The sequence below is a fragment of the Macaca nemestrina genome, chromosome 2 (genome assembly GCF_043159975.1).
Source record: "Macaca nemestrina isolate mMacNem1 chromosome 2, mMacNem.hap1, whole genome shotgun sequence".
Lineage (NCBI taxonomy): Eukaryota > Metazoa > Chordata > Mammalia > Primates > Cercopithecidae > Macaca > Macaca nemestrina.
The window spans coordinates 104,477,112-104,503,364 of NC_092126.1; the positions used below are offsets into that span (position 1 = coordinate 104,477,112).

General features: G+C 43.9%; 1 long non-coding RNA gene across 2 annotated transcripts in view; it reads right to left on the minus strand.

The window, feature by feature from the left end:
- Window positions 1–445: 445 nt before the first annotated feature.
- LOC105480255 (uncharacterized) overlaps window positions 446–26,253 on the minus strand; it is a 30,792-nt gene continuing 4,984 nt past the window's right edge. Inside the window, exons 2-4 of one of the 2 annotated variants that reach the window (XR_011619398.1) lie at window positions 10,119–10,329; window positions 6,545–6,750; window positions 446–993 (exon numbers count right to left, since the gene is read on the minus strand). This is a non-coding gene — a long non-coding RNA (uncharacterized lncRNA). Of the gene's footprint in view, window positions 994–6,544; window positions 6,751–10,118; window positions 10,710–26,253 lie in introns of those variants that run through there. The other variant, XR_011619397.1, reaches the window with a different exon arrangement.

The window sequence follows — 26,253 nt, forward strand, 5'->3', positions numbered from 1 at the left end:
AGTGTTTGACAGAGCTAGAAGGAGGCAGGTGTTGATGGCCCCAGATGAGAAACCCAGAGCTCTGGGCCCTCTTCCTGACTTAGTAAGATCCAGCTCTTTTTCTGAGGTTTCCTGAACATGTCCAGCTCTGCCATCCTCAAAGAAATTAGGTTAAACTAGAAAAGAAGGCACCAAAAAACTCCACACAGCAACCTGCAAAGATATGTGTAGAAGAGGCAGATATAGATGTGTAGACTCACTTATGTTCACACTCTGGGCTTTTGTTGTAAAGCAGCTTTGGAGAAAACTGCCTACTCCTCTCTTCAAGCCTCTCCTTCCTGCCCATTGCATACTGAGTTATCTGCAGTACAGCCTGGTGGGCTCCCAATGCACATGTCCAGCACTCCAATTTATTTCTACCCAAGGGATCGTTCTACTTCCTGTCCCCCTCTCCCTCCCTCTCCTTCTGAGCTCTTCTATAGGCAATGAAGTGAGAGTGTGCAAAAGTGTAGAATTAGGCAGATTGGGTCCCTCACATAGCAAGTTATCTGTCAGCCTTAACTTATTCATCTGTAAAATGGAACCAATGATCCCTATTTTGCAAAGTTGGTAATGAGATGACCATTCTATTACTCTAAAAGACACCCCATAAATGCTGATCCTTTTCCTTTCTTGACTCTGATCCTGGTAGCCCAGCGCTCAAGGCTCCCAGTATCCAGGGTCATGTTTGGCAGCAGCCCAGGAAGGGTCAGCACTTGTAGGTAAGAGAGGAGGAAGGGAGGAGCCAATGGACCAGTGAGGATGCCAGGAATGAGAAATGATTGAGCTGTTTAACAGCAGAGGATGATTCTCCCAAGGTTGGGGGAAAGGTCCCTGGGCCGCAGCTGTCATAAAGCATCAGGAAACCATCAGTCCTCATCAAAGTAGTCAATTCCTCAGTCTCTGAGTGTTTAAATCATAAACACGATCAATACTGAACTCTGAATGTTGCACCAGCCCTTCATCCAGAGGCTCCTGGGGGAAACACAAATAAAACAGGTTACCAGCCAAATCCTGCAGAGCCAGTCAATTCCTGCTGACCCATTCCTGGAGGAGTCCAGCTGCATTCTGGACATCCGGGGCCAAAATTATGCACCCATTAGTGACATCTCCATTTCTGTGGTAATTTTGCATAACAAGATAACAGAATCCAACCAGAGCCATGTGACTCCAGGCAAAAGTAGAACTAGATTTTCACATTTCTTAGGTCAGATTCCTCAGAGGCAGAGCCTGCCAGCTCCCTACAGGTGCTGATAACCTCGATATTTCTAAGATGCATCATAGTTTGTGAAGGTTTGGGCACACTATCTCATCTAAATCTTGCAAATTCATTCTGTGAATTGGGCAGAGCAAGGGTGCTTTTCCTCATTTGGAAAAGTAGAAAACGAGGCCAAGAGAGAGTAGCACCCAGCTGGAACTGTCCAGGCTGGGACTCCAGCCTCCGTCTCAGTCAAGACTCCAGGATCAGGTCTCTCCATTTACCTTGCAAACAGTCGATATTTAAATTTTCCACTAATGGAACTGTTAAATACTCCTGTTCTTTCTGACAGCTTGCACATGGAATTACCAAAGTTTTCAGCCTATTTGCTTAGCAGTCCCACCACCTAGACTTATATTTTATCTTGCTCGTCTTCATAGCTCCAGTGTCTAGCTTAATCCCACTTTCCCAATGTATTCCATTACCTAGAAACAATGGTGTGTGCAGTTGGAGAATGAGCAAAGACAGACCCTGCATGCCCTTGAAGTCCAGGCAAAGGGAATAACAATCCTATAGACTGGAGATACACTGTCATGGGCAGGACTATAGCTTAATCCTACCTGCATTATATTACCTGTGTTGGTCTGTATGGGAGATGGCAGAAAGGAGGTTCCTGCCACTGTTTCAAAATATCACATCTTGAACATGAGAGTTTTCGCTGAGGAAATTTTATTATTGCGGAAGAACTTTGAAGGGCAGAGGTTAGATCCAGAGCTCCTTAGCCTAGAATTCAAGACCTTCCATAAATGGTCACCACCCCCATCCCCTCTAGCTTTGTTTACCCTCCTTCTTGTTGTGTATCTCAGTCATTTCAAGTTACTTACAATTCCTGAAAAGGTAATGGTAATTCCAGACACCACACTTCTGCCCATGCTAATTTCTCTGCCTGCAATGCCTTCCATTCTCATCTCCTTGGGAAACTCCTATTCAGTGTTAGTATCTGGGGCAAATTCTAGGTCTCTTCCTACCACTTCCTTCACTCTTTGAGGGGCTATAATGAGGTTGGGTCAGGTTTGAGGACCTTGATTGAGACATGGGGTCTAGAGGTAGAGCTTTTGGTGTCATCAAGGAAGGTCAAAGCTCTAAGCCTTCTAGAAGCCCAGTGGCCAAAAGGGACCAGCAGAGGTCAAACCGGAGATTGTTTAGCACAGAAAGAAAATGAAACAGAGGCTTAAGCAAAGTGTCTGTGGAAGTTAGACAGAAGACAAATATACAGGTAACTCATGTCCCCTCAGTCCTTTTTCTCTCGAATGGGAGCTGGATTTTTCCTGGGAGTTTGTGATATTTCTATCACTGCCTCTCTCTGCTTTTCCTTCATAATCCTCTGGGTCTGCTTCAACATGGTGCTCTTCAGGAAATATCTGGAGCATTTGAGTTAGGACAATAGTCACCACTGAAGCTAGGAGCCTCCCAAAATTTAAACAGAAATGTTTGAGGATTGAAAAGAATGGATAAGGCCTCTGGATCCTTCTCTTTATAAAAAGCTCTCCTTTCCTTATCACCTTAGAAACAATGGGATGGACTATAGTAGGATCAAAGAGAGAGAATAAAATCTCAGAAGGACAAAGTCTGAACTTGGGGTTTTTCCTCTCTCTGCTAATGCATGGACTTTCATTAAATCCAGAATTAAGATAGCCATTTAAATAGCATAAGAAGAGGGTAAATGCTGTCAGTGGACATGGCCCATGAGAAATACCCCTCCTTATCTACCAAGCTGTTTCGACAACCAATGATGCTGTTGAGTCCTCTATTCTAGTTTCCACCCTCAGGCTGCACTGACAGCCTTACCTACAGGTGGTCATATGGGGAATCCATTTGGCTTTCTGTCACAAACCCCATATCCACTAGAAATCGATCACTTCTGGCCTTGCTGAATCACTTTTCCTGATGCTACATAAATGGCTTTAGGTGTTGGTAATCAATCATAGAAAACCAAAAACATCACTGCAACATTTCAGATCATCTAGATTGAAAAACAACAGTCTGTTACTCATCTGTGCCCTAACGAGTATTAGAAACTTCTCGACAAAACTTGGTAGAATGCAGGGAGGCAGATATGTATTAAGCATGTATTGTATGCCAGACATCATCTATTTTATTTTAGTTAGTCCTCCAGTAATGTGCTGAGATAAATGTCATTATTTTCCCTTTGTTGAGATGAGAAAACTGAAGTCAAGGAAGGCTAAATGATTTTTGCAGATTCTTTGGTAAGAGATCGTCACATTTTAGGTATTTTTTTGTTTTGTTTTGTTTTGAGATGGAGTCTCACTCTGTTGCCCAGGCTGGAATGCCATGATGTGATCTTGGCTCACTGCAACCTCCGCCTCCCAGGTTCAAGTGATTCTCCTGCCTCAGCCTCCCAAGTAGCTTGAATTACAGCCACATGCCACCATGCACCACGCCCGGCTAATTTTTGTATTTTTAGTAGAGACAGGGTTTCACCATTGCCCACCCAAGATGGTCACATTTTAAAGTCAGATTTGCCGGATTCTTGAATGAGCCATTGAATCTACTGAGTATCTCAGTGTCCCCAGAATTCTCCAGGACATCCCTGGGAGACTGAAGGCATAGTCAGGCAGAGAAGAAAAAGTGGTACAAGGAGGAATGAGGCAAAGGAGAAGTCAGGGAAAGGACAGGAGAAAACAGAGGACCTCATGGTATTGTGTGGAACTGTGACCAAAATGATTATTGCAAGCATTTCTCTTGTAATGTTCTGGAGTATCACCTAGCTGCTAAGGGAGACTCAAACTAAGGTGCTGAATGCTCATGGGAAGAAAAATGTCAAGGGTAAGACCCTGCTGTGTTCAACTCTTTGTGCTGTAGTAGGGATGGAATCGTATCTCAGATAGCAGTTCCCCATCCAATGCCTTTCCCCCACAACACACAGAACGGTCAATGGGGGGGACGATAGCCAGAGAGAAACATGCAGGGATTCAGGAGGCTAATAATTTGTCACACCTTCAAACCAATATTCTTTCAATATTAGTTCAATATTTATGTAGAGGAGATGAATACTAAGTGGAGGAAGAACAGAGCTTCCCTCTTTTCTTTAAACCTGTTGCTGAAATGTAACTTACACATGGAAAATTACACATATCATGAGTACTCAGTGACTTTCCACAAACTGAACACACATTGTTATCAGCACCGAGACTTTTAAAAATAATGATAACATTACCAGCATTCCAGAATCCCCCCTCATGTTCCCTTCTTGCCTCCTTCCAAGGATAACCACTATCTTGACATCAAACGGCAGAGATTAACTTTGCCAGTTTTTGTTCTTTTTATGGGTGAAATGATATAGCTTGTTCTTTTTTCTGTCTGACTTCTTTTGCTTGTCATAGAGTGAGATTCATGCACATCGTTATGTGTAGTTGAAGATTGTTCATTCTCTTTGCTGATTGTATTCCAGGATGTAAATATACCACAATCTATTTACCCATCCTACTGGTGTTGTGCACTTGGAAAGTTTCCAGTTCTTGCTACTATGAATAGGGCCGCTATGGGCAATCTAGAAATATCTTTTGGTGAACATATGTAGACATTTCTGTCAGAGAGATAGATATAGACATAGACATAGATAGAAATAGAGAGAGACAAATTGTTTGATCATAGGGAAGACACATGTTTATCATTAGTAGATGCTGCCAAACAGCTGCCCAAAGTGACTGTACTTGGTTACACTCCATCAGCATATCGAAGAGTATTTGTTGCTCTGTATCCTCACCAACAACTGGTGTTTTCTGGGGTTTTTATTTGTTTTTTCACATGCCTTTTAGCAGGTTCACTACTCCTACCCCTGCATCCCTGAACCACTTATGTATGGTTTGCCTTCTAGGAATTAATTCTAGGAACTGCAGTTTTCTTCATTGTGTTACATTTTAGTGGTGCTTTGGTACCCAGCACTCTTTGTATACTGGCATTCTGGGCCAGTGCTCCCAATGGGCCATCCCTGCCTTACCCAGCTGTAGAAAACAAACTCATAGATGTAGCCATATTATGTTCCCATTGGGCTAGTTTCAATTCCCTCCTTTCCTCTGCCTCTCAAGAAAGCACATTAGTGTAAGTGAGTAGGAGTAGGGTTATCATGGGAATTACCATAAACCTGTCCTATTTTTTTAGTAAAGCATTTGCAAGCTTCAGCACCTTAATAATTACTACTAATAAACTTCTTGGTCATACCTCACTGACAGCACAGGTTTGTCAACACCCGGCCATGTGATCCTGAATAATTTCATTCCCTCAGCAACACCCTCAGATCTGGACAAGTAAGTGGGGTCCTTGCTCCAATCCCTGTGCCTTAGCACCACCTCCACCATCCCCCCACTCCCAGTCCCCTAAGTGTTTCCAGCCCCCAACCTCTATTTTAGAATGCCTTCCTCAAGGCATTCCTAAGCACACTTCAGTGTTTGGAACCAGCCAGGGCCAGCATTACTATTTGAGTGGTGTATCCTGAGCATGGACCAGAGCCATGTGAGCCCCAGTCCCCATTTCTCCTTTTTGGACTGCTCTGTCACCCTCTATTCCATGGATAGGGTTGCCCTGCTATGCTGAGGAGCTCCAGGACTTGTGTTTATGGAATGGTCATAGGGCCACCTGATGCACAGACTGTTCCACTGACTGGTGTGGTATTTCTTTCAAGAAATTTTGGCCAGGCATGGTGGCTCCTGACAGTAATCCCAGAACTTTGGGAGCCCAAGATGGGAGGATTGCTTGAGGCCAAGAGTTCAAGACCAGCCTGGGAAACACGGAGGGACACCGTCTCTACAAAATAAATGCAAAAATCAGCTGGGCGTGATGGTGTGCACCTGTAGTTCCAGCTACTCAGGAAGCTGAGGTGGGAGGATCACTGGAATCCAGGATTTCAAGGTTTCAGTGAGCTATGATTTGTGCCACTGCACTCCAGCCTGAGTGACAGAGCCAGACTCTGTCTCTAAAAAATAAAAATAATAAATAAAATGATAATTTTTTAAAAAAAGAAGATATCTCACAAGATTGGGCTGCCAGATGGTGCCGATATTGCTGATCTGAAGTGACGCTCACTCACATCAGACACAAGACAATGTCAGGGCTCTGGGCCACCAGTAATTCAACACCAGCTCTTGACTTTCGACCTATGCATGGGTTGGCCCATCCACATGCCTATGCCCCTTTGTTGGTTCTCACCCAGTCGTGTTCTGACTATGTTGCTGCCTTCCATCTGTGACATCCGAGGGCAGTAGGAAATTTTACTCTGTACCCCCTAGTTTGGACACCCAGAGCACTCACCATGCCTTCTCTTCAGGCTCTGCTCCTTTTCAGGCCAGGCCTCCAGAGTTGGCTGCACCTATCTTCTCCAACGGCTTTCAAGACTGTTGTTCCACAAAGCCAATGGCCTATTGGATCACCATCCTTCCTTCCCATCAATGTATGTGCTGATACCATGTTCTCTCAGGTCAGTCTTGAGCCACCATGCTTGGGCCTGAGCCTATCTACTGGTGTGAAAGGAAAGGGTGCAGTCAATATTCAAAGCAATAACAGTTCAGGAATATATTGATTACAGCCTAGAGTTCAAGAGAAGACAGGGTTGGAAGACATGTTGCATGTTGTACTACAAAATTCTAAACAGTAAATTTAACATGACCAGAACACACAGCCTCATTCATAGTTTCCAGCATACTCTGGATAAGACTTGCACTTGTAGTTGTGATGGTTAATTTTATGTGCCAACTCAACTAGGCTATAGACCTCAGTTATTCCATTGAACACAAATCTAGGCATTGCAGACGTGCTTAGCATCTACAGGCAGTTGACTTTATGTAAAGGAGATTAGCCTTGATAGTCTGGGTGGGCCTCATCCAATCAATTAAAAGGCCAAAGAACAGAGCTGAGGCTTTACTGAAGAAGAGGAAATTCTGCCTGTGGACAGCAGCTTTAGCTCATGTCCAGAAGTTCCAGGCTGCCCTTCCTGGCAGCCTCCCCTGTGGATTTAAGACTTGCCTAGCCATAGCCAGCCTCCACAATCATGTAAGCCAATTCTTTGCAACAAATCTCATAATATATATACATATCCTACTGGTTCTGTGTCTCTGGTTGGCCCTGACTGATATAGCAGTTATCATCAGTGATGCACAGTAGCAACCTTTGAGAGAGTCCCTGGAAGCCATTGTTCACAAGAGGCATAGTACATGATGCAGTGTCATGAGTAATGATAAAGCCAGCATTAAATACATGGCATTAGGGAAGTGCAGAGGCAAGAAAATCTATTTTGTTTCAGCACAAAGAGATTCCAAAGACCCATGGTATTATGAGTGATGTTACCTTCTTCTCACAGTGGGAGATATGAAATTAACCAGGAATGGTGAATTTCACAATAAAAAACATGAAGGGATGCTTCCTAGACCTACAAAGGGGGAGACAGTGCATGGATACCACAAAAAAATTTCACGTGTACTGATAGGACAATAAACAAATGCTTAAGTACCTCTTCTCTACTCATTACTCTAAATCTTTACTGATAAATCACCATGCCTTAGATGGGACCTTGAATTTTCTAATAAATTTAATATCTAATGGTCTATGTGGACAGGGACCCTGCAAAAAATATTTGCCCAGGGCTCACACACCCTAAGAGTGATCATGCTGTATCTGTTTCCCCATTGGCAATGAAAAATTTGACTGGTTCTTCTTCAGAGTTCCTTCCACCTCTAATATTCTGCTTCTTTCCCTAAGGAATGCAAAGCACCTTTCATCTAGACCTAGAACAAATTTCAGCCCAAAACAAATGGGTGTTTTTACTTGTTTTAAAGTAAATTCTCCCTTCACTTATTCACTCAGAGCCTCTTGCTCCATTCAGAGAGGACTTCACTGCTCCATGCTCAGACCAAGAGCATCCTTGGGACATCTCCCACCTAGACTCTCATGACAGGTATATAGCCCAGGTTGAGTGTAGGTTGGGTCAGAATAGCAGGCTCACATCTTCATGTCTTCATACAAAGACATTCAGCCAGGAGGACTTGCAGGTAAATTATGACCAGCCCTCTTATGATTGCAGAACAGAGTCACATTGCCTAAGCCTGACCTTAAGGCAGTGTAACTGCTGCTGCAGGTATTTCTATACATAGTACTTTGACCCTTCTCTGGCCCACACACTTGTGCATGGATGGATATGTAGTGAAAGGACTGTTGGCCTGGGAGTCAGGTCCTCCAATACCGGCTCTCCTCTTAATTAGCTCTGTGAAACTAGGAAAGCTCCTTTTCTCTCTGGACTCAGTTTCTTCGTCTATAACATGGGTGAGGTGGACTAAGACATTAAAGTTGCTTTCAGCCCTTACATGCTGCATTCTCTTTTAATTTGAAAGGAAAGTGCAAGGCGTAATGTAGCACCACTTATATCCTTACTGCTCAGGGTGAATGTATATATGTGTATGTGTGTACTCTTTTAACTTGTATAGATAATATATTTATTCTCCTTTTTAGAAAATGAAGAAATCAAATCAAGCATCAATACCTAGGGGACTCTAGGCAGTAGACACTGGCACCTGGCAAGATAAAGTCATCAACACCTAGAAGGACACGTGGGTCAGGAGTTCCCAGATGACAGCCCTTGATCCTGATTGGTTCACAGGAATGAATGGTTTGGCCAACAACGATATTTAAAGGATGAATGTTGATGTCTTTCAATGGAGCATGTCTATGGGGCCTGTTCCATTAGAGCACACCTCTCCCCAACTTCCTATTCACCGCTTCACTCACGTTTACATATCCCACAAGACCACAAAAGGCATTTGATTTTGTGAATATAAATTTATTATGCCTGCCTGAGAACAGAAGTAATAAGAATGTTTTCTACCTTTTCATTTTACCTCCACTGTAGCTCCCAAGAGATATTACATGGGCAAGAAGGGCACAAAGAAGTTTATACTTCCTCCTGTAGATTAATTGTATCCCAATATAACACAAGAAGGACATGGGCTTGAAATGAACAGACTTGGGCCCAGATTCCAGCTCCATCATTTGCTTCTTTATCCAGAGCCTCCAATTCATTTGATTTCCAGAGTTTCTGCAGTGATCAGCAAAACCATCTGGCACACGGGAGCACAGAGCGGGAACTCAATAAATGCTAATTCCTTCTCTCATCCTGTTGCAGAGTCAGCCCGAACCTCTCTCCAATATCTTCTCCAGGGAAAAGGTCCCTTGGGCTCACCCAGGCTGGGCTGTGGTGTGCAATTCTTCATTAAGAGATATGAAGAGCACAGAAATGGAAAAGCTGGAATAAAGGAACGCAGAGTGGGGCTGCCTCTTTCGTTCCTTTTGCAATCACACACAAACATGATGGTGGGCAACAGCACCAGCAACATATCAAAGACGACAGCAGCACTGGTCAGATGCAAATTGCCCTTCGAAAAATGCCTAAGGCAGCACAGCTTTTGGCAGCCTTTTTTTTTTTTTTTTTTTTCTAATCAAGGCAAAGATTTCTCTAAAAAAGCACATAGTAAAGGAAGCCAAAGGAATGTTAGTGCCTGTCTCTAGAAGCCACATTTATCTATTTTTAGTCCCCAGTAAAGCCCAGTACACTGTAATCAGTATAATAACATACTGTCTTTCATAAAGACAGATGACACAGTTGACCTCCAGTCCCCATCTGGACACAGGACGTGTGCTGTGGGTTGTTTTGTCAGCTGTGGGCTTGCATTATTTGTCTATACCCTCTCATCTAGTTTGGATCAGAACTAGGCATTTGCAGGAAGACTAGAAAAGAGGAGTGTGGGGTCAACTGGACCTCTGAAGAAAGAATTGGTAGATGTGGAGTCTGAAGGCATCATGGGTGGCATTAGTGTGGAATGTCGCTCAAGCCACTTACTTCTGTAAAGATCTGCTGGCCCCTTACACTTTGTGGAATAAAATCTTCACTGTGATCTTTTTCACCCAAGTTGGGAACTCAATGCAGTCTTCCTGCGGGACCACTTCCTAGTCTTGGGACATCAAATATATACTCTCAATCTCCTCGAACACAATAAAACTGCATTCTCTCCATGTAGGAAGCCATGAACACTGCATATTGCACACGGGACCTAAAGACATAGGAGGAAGAAACAGCATCAGGTTGTCTCACATGGTGAAGCTTTCAGAATACCCTCCCTTACAGACAGCACTGTCCATCCACCTGCAACCTTCTATTCCTACTCCCCACGGCAATCTTAACCATCTCTCTGGCTTCAGTCTGCTCTTCTCCCAATCTAGACTGAGTTCATCCCACTAGATGACTGACCTAAGCTTTTCAATATTACATGTAAATGTTATGGTTCTTTTGGTCCCTGCCTACTCTTGAGTCATTGGTCTCCAAACCTCAATGTCATTCTGCTAATCCTGGGAAAAGTACAAAGAAATCTCTTACCAAGCCTCATTTTCCTCACTTGTAATGTACAGATGATTTCTTAGTTCCCTTCCAGTTTGAAATCCTAGTCCCAAGAATGGCTTTTCCAACTGTAAGCAACCTGATATAAGCCTATCATCATTGGATATAATTGGGCTATATACATACAGGTAGAAACAGGTATAAATATACACATAAGACTCATCTTTTATACAAGCCATCACAGCCTACAATTGTATGTAAAGATCTTAGTCATTTATATTGCAGCATTCAACCTTCACAATAAACTTAATAAAGGCAAGGGCAGGTATTACCACTCAAATCCAGATCTTCTGACTTTAGGGCCAGGGCTCTCTTTGTGACCCCACACTGTATCCCTGGTAAGCAGAGGCACTGAGAGCTTATATGCCTCAGAGAGAGTGGGTAATGGAACATTCTCCGCTCTGAGTCTCTGAGCTGGTATAATGCTATAGTTAAGATCAGGCCCTGCATCAGACTGAGCTAAATTGGAATCATAGCTCTGCCATTGAGTAGCTGTGTACTGCTGAGCAAACTATTCAACTTCTCTGAGCCTCAAGTTAGCATTCTGTAAAATGAGGGAATTAATAATATCACAGTGGAGTTATGAGGATTTAATGAGGTAGTCCATGGAAGTGCTTAACACAGATCTAGCACATAGTGCCCCCAAAATAATAATAATTATTTAGATTAATATTGTATATCAACTTGCATTGATTCCCAAAGTATTTCCTGCCCTGTCTGTTCAGAATAGTTTTAATTTTTAAAATCCAGGAGCAATACACTACTCCTCGTGGAGAACTTGAATCCAAGGTGAGATTAGATGAGCAGGTTCAGAAAGGATGTTCGAGAAACTTGATGGCAGAAAAGGTGCCACTTGTAGAACTCTGTGGTCTTTCAGATTGTTGTAATGCCAGTGATTCATTATAGCCACACAGAGCAAATCATTCGTTAATAAACAGAGCGTGTCACAAGGAATGCGAACAGGTCTCTTTAAAGGAGCACCAATCCCATATAAGCCAAAAGTAAGAATAAATAATAGCAAGAAACTTGACATGCAACACAGGACATATTTCCTGCATGGGGCCTGCTCGGAACACTTAAAGGCCCATCTGGAAACAGCACCAGGCAGAAGCGGGGCCTGCAGCCAGATCAAGCCAAGCTACCTTTCACGCTGAGACCTCGACTCTTCTGGAGTTACAAAGTTCAAGGTGAATCCTCTTCCACATCCCAGATAACCAGCTGCCACTCAGGCATTCCTGATAAAAGCTCTTCCAGGCTTAGATTGAATAAAGTATTAGGGAGATAACGAAAAAGTACCCAGGGTCAAATACAATGGAATCCACTTCTCAAACCAGTCCATGACTGTTGAGTGTGCAGTTCCTATATTCTCTAGGAATCCTCTCTCAGATACATCTGGTACTTCCAAATCGGTTTCATCTTTTAGGTGTATATGGAAGAGTGGAGGTTTAAGTATCTTAGTAGGAAATCTAAGGAGATACAGAATAGAACAAAGTGAAGTGCTCTGGTCCAGAACTGGGGATCCTGGGTTCTGTCTCTGCCTCTGGCTTGTGCAGTATCTGACCCATGGCTTGCAGTTCTGATGGAGGCTGACTCTCCACCTGTGAATATGCTCAGTGGAAATGAAAGCTTCCAAGTTGGAGAGGGCAAGAAGACTCTTAAGACTTTCATGCCCTGAGGTTCTATTTCCCTTCCTTTCTCTGATGCTCAGTTTCTTAATCTGTAAAGCATGGAGCCTAAGCAGGCCTCTCCAGACCATGCATGATATGCTACAGGTCTTCTCGAATCCAAGGGGTCATCAGACATCCTCTTTCTTCAGTCTAGCTCTGGCCTTAAGCCAATTCTTGCCCACCTTTTAAAAAATGTGCCTGTGTCACTGACTACCCTGATGTTCAGCTGTAGAGTTGGAAGTAGGATCTGTCTATAGAAGCATCCTCAGTGGAAGGCATTTACCACATGACATATAGATTAACTCTGGGAAGACATGCTTAGCACCAATGATACATTTAGTCTTTCCTGGGCAGAACCTGACAAATCTAACCATTTCTGAAGTAGGACCTTACACTCAGGGTGACCCACTGGTTTATCATCCAAATAGAGATACTTCTGAGAGTGACGCGGTTGCTATTAATAAATACACCAGAACCACAGGACTGTCCCAGGTAACCTAGGACATAAGGTCTTCATACTTAAACATATCAATGGAGGAGAGTCTATGATACTTTCATTGTTAGCCCAAGACAAGAACAGATGCCCCAGTGTGGGCATGCATGGGGTCAGATTTGGTTATTACATAGACCTGAAGACACTGCTGGCATTGAGCTGGCGGGCATCAGGGATGCTAAATGTCCTGCCATGTACAAAATAATCCCAAAATACAACAGAGAATTATCCGGCTCAAAATGGCCAAAATTTCTCTACTGAAAAATACTGATATGGTGGGATAATAATAATTGTAAACAATGATATAAAACTCAGGATGACAACTTCAAATGCCTTCAAGGCCAGTCAGGAATTGAAAGATCTATGCCCCTTCTTGAGGAGTTTAAATTTAAGTCTTTAAAACAATGCCAAACAATTTCCATCCATATGCACTAAATTTGGCTTTTGGCCTCCAAATTGTGGCCTTCCAATAGACATTTACTGATCCGAAATGATGTTTATGTTATATTAAGTAAAAAAGAAAAGCTACAGCATAATCCCATTGTGTGTGTGTGTGTGTGTGTGTGTGTATATGCATTCTCTCTTCATACATATGTATGGAGGGAGAAATTCCTATATGTATGTATGTACATATGTGTATGTACACAAAAATTCTGGAAGAATATAGAATGAAATTTAGCATGACAAAAAGAGTAGATGACCCAAAGTATAGGTGTTTTCCCCTTTAAAGTTTTCTACAGCCATGGAGAAATATGAACATTTTTAGCAGCTATTGGCAACTACTTAGGATGAAGGCCCCCTGGGAATAGTCTATGAAAAGAAACAGCAGCCACAACTCTAGGGTCTGTGCCTGTGATTGTCATCACATCCCAAATGATTTTTCCTAACCCTCAATCAGACTTCTGATGGGCATAAATCCACACCCCTGGGCTCAGCCTGTTGACCCACAGGAATTACAGCAATGTTGAAGGGTGGGGTGCATACTGGTGGGGAATGGGAGGGAACTGGTTGCAAATGAGCAAACCATTCTCCACTCGCATGTTATTCTGTGAGGGAAATACGTGCCCAGGCCACCAATGCAATCATTTCTGGGCTCGAAAACAGGAAGAAATTCACTAAACACTACATCGCTGACACAAAGAGTAGAGAAGGTTTGCCAAGAGTACAGTCCTGTCTTGACCTGGACATCAGCATTAAAGGCAGGACCCACTGCCAAGCTCATGATTTCTGAAGCAAAGGGGCAGCCACTTGCCCTAGGCCTCCTCTGATGGCTCTCAGAAAACCTTAACTTGACCCTGTAGCTGACAAGGGGTCACTGGAACTGTTTTCCCATTTATGTGGAAGGAGATGCCTTTTCTAAGCCCCTCAACCTCCGTGATTTCCCCCACTCTCATAACAATCCTGTAATGAGCTGGGCCCCTTCCATGTACTAACTCATTTAATCCTAACAATAACCCTATGAGGCAAGCATTACTGTCCCCATTTTACTGATGAAGGAACAGAGACTCAGGGAGGTTAAGTCTCACAGCTAGTCAGTGTCAGGTTTCAAGTCTAGACTTGTCCGTGCCACAGTCTTTAACTTCCTGTTTTCACCCACCACTGCACACCTTCAAAGAGCGGCAGACAGAGCTGAGGTAGGTCCTTCGTGGGCAATGTAACCTTTTGCAGCTGGCGCTACTTGAGGATAATGTCCAAAGACATGAGGGGCTCTGGAACTGGGCCTTTGGAGACAGGACGTGGACTGAACATCCAATGGATCTGCTGTGCCACTGACCCAGAAATCAGGCAGAAATTTCCTCAATAATACCTGATAAAATTAAATTTGAAGAGCAATGGCAGTGAGAATTGAATGTGGAGAAAGTGATCACTTTCTTTTTTCTTTTTTCTTTTTTTTTTAAACAGAGTTTTGCTTTTGTTGCCCAGGTTGGAGTACAGTGGTATGATCTCAGCTCACTGCAACCTCTGCCTCATGGGTTCAAGCAATTCTCCTGCCTCAGCCTCCAGAGTAGCTGGGATTATAGGTGTGCACCACCACACCCGGTTAATTTGGTGTTTTTAGTAGAGATGGGGTTTCACCATGTTGACCAGGCTGGTCTCAAACTCCTGACCTCAAGTGATCCTCACCCACCTTGGCCTCCCAAAGTGCTGGGATTGCCAGCACGAGCCACTGCACCCGGCTGGAAGTCATTACTTTCTCTGAGTCTCAGATCCCACTCAACTTTGTGAAATCACATATTACTTATCTATTGCTGTGTAACAAACAACCCCAAAACTAAGCAATCAAAACCCACCACCATTCACTCAATTCATGATTCTGTGTATTGGCAATCTGGGCTGGGCTCAGCTGGGTAGCCCTCTGCTCTCGGCTAGGCTCCCTTGTGTGCCTGCAGGTCAGTTGTCGGTTGACTTTGCTGATATTCACTGTGCTGTCTCACATTTCTCAGGCCTGCCCTGGACAGCTGGGCTGACTTGGCTCTGGTTTACTTCATCTCTCATCATCTAGCAGGCCAGCCTCGGTTTGTTCACATGACTACAGGTTTTGAAGAAAAGTTCACAAAGGCTTCTTGAGGCTTAGACTCAGAATTGACATTGACACTTCTGCCACTGCCTATTGGCTAAAACAAGTCATAAGGCCAACCTGGATTCAAGGAGTAGGGGAATAGACTTCACCTCCTGCTGAGAGGAACTGCAAAGTCATATTGCAAAGAGGCATACTTACAGAGGGGAATAATGGTGGTCTTTTTACAAATAACTGTTATTTATTGGCTTGACATAAGTGTAACTGGTAACCACTTCATGCTTTTCCAAGATGGTCCTCACTACTGCCCTTTCCTATTCAATGCAGATTGTCCTGAAGGAACTTAACGAGGTGGATGCTGACACCCAGTCCCCACCCCATCTCCACCCAATTTCCTGCATATTGTACCCAATAGTCTTCTTCAATTCTTCTAGAAACTATAGCCCAAAAAGATAGCCCCCCTATACACACACTCAATTAGGGTGAGAGAGCCCATTGCCTCACCTTTAGGGGACCTCATCCCAGCTGGATCCCCCCCTATTTCTCTACACACTCATTATTTTTTGAAAAAGCATTTATGAGTACCTTTCACCTATCACATATAGAATATGCCTATATAAGGAAAAAACCATATCTGTTTCTGCCCTCATGGAAGTTACAGACTATTTCTCTAAGGAGAATAGACACAAGTATTATCTTCATTTCACAAATGACACGAGGCCCACCATCACAGAGATGATACGGGACATGACCTGAACTCATGCGGGTTCCCTTCATAGCCCATGTGCCTACTAACCACCATACTTCATAGCAACAGCAGGACCAGCCTTTGTGGGGTAGTTGGGTAAAGGCCAAATCATGAGAGACTAAGGAATATTTGGGAGGTAAGGAGCAGAACTACAGGAATGTCCCTGCACAGTGACAAAGTGTGGGAGATGCAGAGAGAAGGGAAACAGGCAGAGCTCTTCCCACTGCAGACTTGCTCAGAGGGCTACAGAGAAAGTGGAAGCCCATTCCCTGCAGCTGAAACTTGGGCTCACACGGAGGCCTCAACAGGGTCCTGAGAATTGGACATGGTTCCCTTCCTCCTTCCAAAGTCATTCTCTTAGCATTCAAAGTAGTCTTCGAGGGAAATCTTACTGCTTTCCCCAAGTGCCAGGCAATACCAGCTTCTTCAAGACAATAAGGAGGTATGTGTTGGCTCTCTGGAAGTGTTCACCCAGTAAGCCAATTTATATTCATTGTGATTCAGCAATTATTTACTGCATTCCCACGGGTGTAGCGCCAGCTGGAGTCAAACTTGGTAATTGTTTCCCACCTTATCCTCAGCAATTACATTCCAGCTGATGGTATGTACACCGATATAAATTGTTCACCAATAAACACGTCTCTTAAGAGCCTTATTTTTCTTATGGAACCTTCATGAAATAATCATACAGATTCATCATGCCATATTCTGCCCATAGACTTTATAGGGGATCCCCCATTAACTTTAATGGGGAAGGTTGTTAGGTGTCTTTTCCCCCTCCCTTGGCATAGATCAAAGTTAGCGCATGGCCAATAAAACACACATTTTTCAAAAGATCTCCTGGGTCGTTCCTGCCCACCTCCTCAGTGACTTCAAGAGTGTCTTCTCTTCTTTCGTTTTGCCTTCTCCGCAGTAGATCAACTTCTGCTATAGGCCCAAACTTTGTCCTCAGCCCCTACTTCCCAGTACGTACTGACCTCATGCTGGGAAAATCTTCCTGCCTTAAAACTCCAGTATTCTTTCTCTCCTTCACCCAATGTCTTCCTACTCACTGTTGCCAGTATAAATCTGTCTCCACCTTTCCCACCTAAAATCATGGCCTTCTGTGGGTGCTTCCAGCTACTGGATGCCCATTTTCCTTTGGTTTTCTTCCATTTCGTACTCACCAAAAATTTCTGATCCTGCAGGCTTTTGTCATCAGTTGGAATATGTCACTTTCAACATTCTGATTTTCTGCTGATTGGTTGGTTTGTTTTGGAATTGGCTTTTGTATTAGTGAGAGGAAAGATTAAGCCACTGTAATAAAAAGACTCCCAAAAAGCTTTGACTTCAAAAAGCTTGTATTTTCTCTCTGATGTAACAGTCCTGAGTGGGTGAGCAGATTTGCTCCACGTGGTCATCCCAGAACCTCAGTTCCCTCCACCTCACAGCTCCACAGTCCTCGGCTGTATGATCAAAGCCAAGTTAGAGGCACATCTAGCACCTGTGTTTGAGCTGATGGAGTAAGGAAAGAGGAATTCCAGAAAAATGGCTTTCCTTTCATGTGACAATCACCTGGAATGGACACTTCCACTCACCTCCCCTTGGCTCACGCTTGGTCCCAGAGATGCAGCTAGCTGCCTCATGCCCGGTGCAGACTCTACTATGCATGGGAAAGGGAGAGACTGGGGTTCTGCAGACAGCTAGCACTTTCCCCACAGCTGCATTTGGTTAGCTTCTTCAAACCAAACTGCTCGGAGTCAAACAGGGTGAAAAGAAAGTCTTTGCTCACAATAAGGTTTCTGTAGAAGAATGAAGTATAAGCCAAACACTGCCACCATGCCACAAATTTTCCTAAACTGAAAACACTTTCTTCAAAGTTAATATAGGGGCTGCACATGGTGGCTCATACCTGTAATCCCAGCACTTTGAGAGGGTGAGGTTGGAGAATCACTTGAGCCCTGGAGTTTGACGCTGCAGTGATTTCTGATTGTGCCACTGCACTCCAGCCTGGGTGACAGAGCAATACCCTATCTCTAAATGTATGTGTATATGTATATACGTATAAATGGAAAAGCCTTCACAAAAAGGCATCATCCTTGCCTTCTTTCTGACACACAATCTATCTGATCCATCAGTAAATACTGAGGGTTCTTCCTTGACTATGTATTCAGAATTCATTTCTTACCACATCCACCACCAATCCAAGTCACCATCGATTCTGTTCTGGATTATTTTAATAGCTTTCTAATGATTGAAATTCTGCCTTCCTACAGTTCTATTCTCAACACAGCAGCCAGAGTGATCCCTTTAAAACATAAATCAGAATCTTTTACTTCTCAACTCAAAATTCTTCAATGGCTTCCATCTCAAATCAGGAGGAAAAGCTAGAATACTTACAATGACCTACAAGTGCTAATCTGATCATATCACCTACCAGTCCCCTCCCCTCCTTGCCTCCCATCTCACCTCTTACCCATTTTTTCCTGCATCCTACTCTCTCCAAATCTGCTTCAGTGGCCTCTTTGCTGGTTCTAAAACATGTCAACCACATCCTGCCTCAGGACCTTGCACCAGCTTTTCCCTCTGCCCTCACCCAGACTCCCATATGGTTCCCTCCCTCACTTCCTGCAGGTCTCTCCCCAGTGTCACCTTCTTGCTCAGATTTTCCCTGACTGACCCACACAAAATAGCAATCCCATATCCAATTATATGCTTGCAAATATTTAAGAACCAGCTGTCCCTGAATGGTAGCATTTTTGTGTGGGATCTAAATACTCCCACTGTGGCCAGTTTCAAGCGACCAAGGTCATTGAACATGAAGCCGGGAAGAGAGGCATACAATTTTCAAGAGCTGATGCAAGCCAACTGCAGCACATCATTTCCCACACCTCCCCAGCATTCTCTGTTCCTTTATCCCATGTTCGTGTTTGTCTCCTTAGCACCTATCACTGCCTGGCTTATACATTCACTTACTTGCTTGTTAATAGTATGTGTCTTCCTGTACAATGAGAGCTGGACAAGGCAGAGCCTGTATCTTCACTGCCATATCTCTACCATTCAGAATATCTTAGGCATTCAGTAACATTTGTTGAAATGAATGAATGAAATGGTAAGGAACATAGACAACTCCCACAAGAGAAAACACATTATAATCAAATGTATGGGAAAAGTTTCTGCACCACTTATACTAATTGTCTAAATCAGTGCCTACCAGTGGGAGAGAAAGCCATGCTGTCTAGAGAGCATGGAACAGTAATTCCTTAATTGAAACAACTGGACAAGTTGACTAGATTTAAAATGTGCTACATTGAAAGAAGCTGGAAGAAAATCAAATCTGGCAGGGTCCAGGGGAAGGCAGGGGGATTCTAGTTGGGTTTAAGAATCAATGAAAATAAGCAGGACGCAGTGGTTCATGCCTGTAATCTCAACACTTTTGGAGGCCAAGGCAGGCAGATTGTTTGAGGCCAGGAGTTTGAGACCAGTGTGAGCAACATGGCGAAACCTGGTCTCTAAAAAAAAAAAAAAAAATTAGCTGGGCATGGCGGCGACTGCCTGTAGTCCCAGCCCCAGCTATTGTGGCAGGGAGCTGTGGGGCGCAGGCAGAGCTGAGGCAAGAAAATTGCTTGAGCACAGGAAGTCAGAGCCGTGATTGTGCCACTGCACTCCAGCCTGGGTGACAGAGCAAGACCCTATCTCAAAAAACAAACAAACAAACACACACCACAATGAAAATATATTATTCAGATTCAGGATTAAGTTAGTGTTTATGAGGGTGTCCTAGAAAGTTAAGACCAGCAGATGACAGTGAACTGGTAGGTCTTTCTGGCCTAAAGAGTCAGACAGAGGGGAGATACTAATAATTCAAGAAACACAATGGAAGCAGAGGTAGAGTACTATGTTTCAGCTAAAAAGTTAATAATACACATTTTGATGGCAATGGCCAATGTGAGACAAATTGAGAAGGAAATGGTACCATCATACATAGCTGGTAACATGGTATGTACATTTGGTTTGATCCCTTTGGAAAGTAGTGTGTCAAGAAGAATACAGATGTTCATACTTTCAACCAGTAAGCCAAAGGAAGAATTTAATAGAAGAAATTGACTATAAACACAAACGTTCATACAGCGGTCAGTATCACGGCCCAAAATAGGAAATAATCCAAATGTGCATTAGTAGGGAATGATTAAATAAATGATGGCATAGTAACTCAATGGAATACACGTCATGAGATCCTAAAAAATAATTACAAAAACCATAGCAATGCCAATGATGCTGTCGAGTGGAAATCCAGACTACGAATTATAGACTATAGATTGCAAATCTTTAGACCTATATTCACAACATGGCCAAGCTAAAGGAGAATATGCAAAAAGAATAGTGTTGGTGAGAAGGGGATTATTTTCTAAACTGACTTTGTTTAATTATTAAAGTTTTAATGTTCAGCCTTTCATAGCAGAAAATTATTTTTACACAAAAATGGAGGGGAAGACTGAGGAATGAAGGGAAGACATCCTTCTCTTGAGGGTGCTCAACTACTAATGTCCCAGGAAGTCCCCCATCGCTGGGATTGCTGAAGAACATGGAGAGACAGGCCTTCTCCTTACAGAGCATCAGGCAGCTTGGCCATGGTGAACAGCTGATCCACCCTACATACCCAGAATGGGACAGAAAATCACAGGGACACTGGGCTTGGGGTCCTCTTAGGGTTTCAGTGGTCGCCACATGAATAACTTGAGACAATGAAATTCATGAGGACACTTCCTGCCTTCCAGGCTAAAAGCTAAGCAGCAGCACTAGGCTCCAAAGCCAGGGCAAGGAAGACCCAGCCTTCCTTGGTTAGCAGCTAAGGAATCTTCTGTCCCTGGAGCTTCTGCTGCCAGAAGCTTGGGGCTTTTAGCGACTATTGAATTGGTTCCTGAGACTGCCAGTACTTTACTCAGAACAACCAGAGTGCAAGAGCAAGAGGGGAATGCTTTCTTCCTTCCACAACATGTCTTTTTTAATAGCTCACTTTTCCAAACTCCTCCACACCCTATGATGAGAGCCATATCACCTCAAAGAGACAATACTTGTACAGGTCAGATCTGACTCTAGGCAAAACTACATTTAAAGTCCTCCATAAAAATAGTTGTCAGCCCTAGCCTGAATCTTATCCACAGAAAAACACTCTCCAACCTTTTGCAGTTCTGCCCATTTGGGAGGCAAAGCTGCGTCCCACAGCTCAACCCTTCTGAAAGTTCTACTAATTTCATCCCTTTCTACATGGCTGCAGTTTTAACATTCTCTTCCTTTTCTTCCTGTCGGCTGACACAGAAAGCAGCGGCACCTCGGAATTATCACCATCACCACCATCGCACTTACTGAGCCTTCATTTATACCCACAACCTGATAAACTGTTTTCATCCCTTAATTTTACAACCATTCTATGTAGTAGATACTGTTATTATCCTCATTTTATAGATGAGGAAACTGAGACAGAACAAAACTAAGGAACCTGCCTAAGGCCACAGGATAAGTGGCAGAATCCAGATTTGAACTATTGCAGTTTGATTCCAGAACCCATCCCTCTCCACTATGTCCCCTGCTCCCCTCCACAGAATTATTGACACTAAAGAAGAGAGGCACGACAATCACAACAGAAATGTTTCCAACATTCAATTTGCTTTCTAAATGATTTCTGACTTGCTGGGAATTTACTTCAATTCACACTGATGACCTAACTCAGGGAAGGTAGAAAGCTTTCAACAATAGCCCAAACCAACAAATGTTTCCTCAAAAACGAGCCTCAAATCTAGATCTGTGCACTGGGAAGAAAGGCATGGTTCTCAAACTACAAAACAAGTTTGATGAAATCTTGTGATACTTCTAGGCCTAAGTAACTCTGCCATGGGCTTGCAGATTTTTTAGACTTTTCTTGTTGATTTAGACACAGCATTGTCTAACCTACTGACTTAGGAATCCTTTCCATATGTTAATAGGATTTGACTCAAGAACTGAAAGGAAAGCAAATATAGAGATGGGAGTGAGAGACAAAGATGAGAGAAGGGACAGAACACAAAGAAAGGAGCACCTTCCCTACCTGCAAAAACCAGATGAGCACAGGTGGTCTGAATGAGGGCAGAGAACCTATAGGGGGCAGGGAAGCAAACTTCCAAAGTCCGGAGAGCTGCTGAGTGACCAGGCAGCAAGAGGCCCAGAATTACCGGCAGCAACCGCCCCCACTTTAGGGCCTCCCTAAGATACCATAGTTGAATTGGGGTGCTTAATGGAGGCCGGTGTCCTGCCGTTCAGCAGATGGAAGGGGCATGTAAAATTACAAGAGCAAGACACCAACTTCACTATCACCGCAACTTCATTTATACCTACAGCCTGATAAGGAAGGAAGAAGACCCTGTCCTAGTCCTAAAAAACAAAGCTAATCACAAAGCTTCCTGTTCAAAAACTTCCACAATACCCCAATACTCCTGTAGGTTACTACAGGATAAAGCCCTGACCCCTCCACCTGGCACATGAGGCTGCCTTCCTCTCCAGCCTCAGCTCTCAAGATTACAAGCTTCTGGAGCACAGTCGTCCCTGTTCTTTCCTAAATATGAGGAAGAAACACCAATACGCCACGCCATTGCTGACCTCCGCACCTGTGCCCACACTGCACAGGGAAGATGTGAGCCTTCCCTTTCCCTACCCCTAATACTTATTTTGCAAGGCTTTGCTATACTCCTCTTGCCTTTTACCCTCTTTACTTATCCTTTCCATTGGGAAAGGATACATTACTCGTCCTTTCCTCTGGACTCCAAAGGGCAGTGTTTCCTCTGGGCTCCTTCCCTCTGGGCTCCAAAGTGCAGTGTTCAGCCTTGTTTAAACACCCACTGCATGATGTAATGGTTGGTTATCATACCTGTCTCCCTTATTCTGCTGTGAGCAGCCAGCAGACAGCCACACCTCACTCATCTTTATCTCTCACGCCCATTCCTATCAGCTTTCCCTGAGGCTCTTGAGTCATATCCTATTAACATATGGAGAAGATTCTTAAGTCAGTTGGCTATGTAACAGTGTGTCTAAGTCAACAAGTGAAATCTTTAGAAATCCACCTGGTGGTAGATATTTTTGGAAGTGAAGGCCCAGAATGTGGTGTGCTAGATGACACAAGTACAGATGATCCGAGAAATTAACCTGCATAATGTGCCTGGAGTGAAGTGGACCTTCAATGAATGTTGGTTGAAACCACATTTTCCATTGGCCTTGGCTTCTCATGTGCCTATAGATAACATTGGGTTTGCACTTGGCACCTCTCCCCAGAAAGACTATACCTGTAAGAATTTCCCTAAATCATTCAGAGGAAACCCCCTTTTAGCATTAAAAACTAGTTTTTTTATCCAAGAAACTGGGAGAATTGAAAAATACTACCTGGCCAGTATGTCCCCCATCACCATGTCCCCATCCTTGCCTGGGCTACTGATTCCCTTCTGCATTCCCTCATTCCCTGGTTCCCTCTCTTTCTCCTCTCTCCAATCCCACCAGCTTCTGTATTCAGAAAGGCCAGCCTCAGGCCCGCTCCTCCTCACTTTCCTCTGTCACAGTTATTTACTAGCCTGTTTGGTTCAACTTCCCTGTCCACATGATAAAGGATAGTGTCCACAGCACCAGCAGTTTCCACGATGCAGGTCACATTACTGAGTCACCTGTCAGTATGTCATCAAGCACACCAAATTCTGAGCACTCACTTCCAAAAGTGTCACTAGCTGTTCTGATTTCTAAAAGTCTCCTCCTGTAGATTTATTGTGGGGTAGATACAGGACTTCCTGGCCTTCCAGCTTAAGAATCTTTTCCATATTTTAACAGGATTTGACATAGAAACCTCAAGAAAAGAGATAGGAATTTTCCTTTTCAGCCTACCCCCAAAAGATTTTTTTCTCTTAATTTGTCCCTGGAAATCAGCCAGAAACTCCTAGGGCAGCATGCTTCAGAAGAGCTGCTCCCTTGGCTTCTAGGGAATGCAGTAGGATTGCTAGAGAACCAGGGCTAGGGGCCCAGGACTAGATTTCCTCCTGCAGGAAAACAGCTTGGGTCTGCTCTGTCAGGCCCGGGAAGCCCTCCAGTACAACTCAGACTCAGGTACAACTCCACAGGCTCTGCCTCCTTCCTGGAACAAGTTCCAACGCGTGGCAGGGGCAAGGTTGTGGCAGAAACAGGGCTTTCATCCTTACCTGGTCTGGCTGCAGGACATAATTCCTCTAGAGAAACAGCAGCATGCCAACAGCCTGGCCCAGACCCTGAGCTTGGCCCAGGGCCTCAGAACACTCTGCCTACGGCCCCCAAAGCCACTGTTACTGGCCCCAGAACTATACTGCCTCCTAGGGTTCCTGGAATCAGCTGGGCTTCCTGTGGGCATCTGCAGTTCCAGTAGACCCTCCAAGATCTGGTCTGGTCCTTGGAGTGAGAAACAGAGCCTAAGTAGATTTCCTTATCAGTTCTCCAGTGTCCAGTTCTCTAGCACTGTCCAGTTCTATACCTGGATCTATTCTAATTTCTAAGAAGCCAATTGCTCCTCCTTGGAATGCCGCTAGAATAAAACCTCGCTGCAGCCTAGTACTTCGGTGTGGGAAGCAAGTTAGCTCTCTGCTGCACCCCAGGACCCACCAAGGCACAGAGTTGTGTGCCATATCCAGCTTCCCCTGAAGGACCCCAGAGCCACCTGACCGACTCTGAGTGGTGGCTGAGGAAAATGGGGTGAATGGTAGTATGTGTCTATCAGGTGGGCTAAGAAGTCACAGGGTAAGGCAATCACAGACAGCCAGGACATTTCAGAAGCAAGATAGCCCAGCAGTGGACCAGCAAGCCTGGAGTCAGGAGCTAAGCCCCAGCTCTCAATCAGCTTTGGCAGCCAGACAACAGTATCTGGGGACACAGAAAGGGACAGGCAAGATCAAGGGCAAGGCAGAGCCACACTGGAAGATCTGGGGCACAAGCAGGGGTCCCTCAGCAGCAGGAATGAAAGAGTGGCCAGAGTAGAGCCTGGGGCTCAGGAGAAGCTTCTTAATTCCCTTTAGACTGAGAACAGAATTGTCCTGGACACCTCCTGGGTCTATGAGAATGTAACAAAGAGCCCCCATCCATGAAGAGAAAAGGGCTTCATGTGACTCCAGCTGACAGAGGGGAGAATCAGACCTGCAGAGAAAGAATGACACTCAAGCCCTTGACCTGAACTAGCCATGAAGGGATCGAGTTATCCAGGAAGCCTCCATAGAGAGAGGTCTTTTCATCCTCAGGAAGAACAGCACCTAGGAAACCCTTCTTGCCACCTGGTCTTTTAAGGGGTAAAAGTACCGGAGACTGTCAGAATTGTGGGGCAAATACCACCCCAAATGTGAAATTATTCAAACTGGGATGATACAAGAAAAAGGCTCTCTTGTTTTTAAGATCATAGAACTTCTACACCCAAATGAACTCTGTCACCCAAAAGCTTATCACCAGGGTGTAAGATGTGTGTGGCTTTCCAGAGCAATGCTTTTGGGCAAAAAGCATTTTTGGGCATCCTGGGAATTTAATCGGAAATATTTTAATCCCATATATCAGTTTAAAAAGAGTTGACTTTTTTATTGTGTTGAGCAAAAGTAAGTAATGCTTTTGGGCGAAAGCATTACTCTGTAAACCCATATACATCTTACACCCTGATGATGCCATTCCTGGAGATGTTTTGAGACGCCTCCTATGGAGGCCTTCAGAGACCATTTACAAGGCTCCAGAGAACCAGCAGCAGCATCATAAAACCACACCTTGCTTCTGGCCAAGAATGATATTATTATCCACTATATTAGTCAGGAGCAGGACCAGAAAGCCAAACCAAACCAGGTTTCCCATGTCTTTTTCTAAAAGTTTTATAGCTTTACAGTTTACAACTGAGTTTATGATCCATTTTGAGTTAATTTTTATATAAGGTGTGAGACTTAAAGTTATGGTTAATTTGATTAATTATTATTATTTTGCCTATGAATGTCCAGTTGCTCCAGTATTATTTTTTTAAAAGCCTATCTATGCTCCATTAAATCGTTTTTATGCCTTGTCAAAAATCAGTTTGCCATATTTGTGTGGGTCCATTTCTGGGTCCTATGTTCTGTTCCACTGATATGGTTTGTTCCACTATTACTATGTCGTCTTGATTAGTGTAGCTA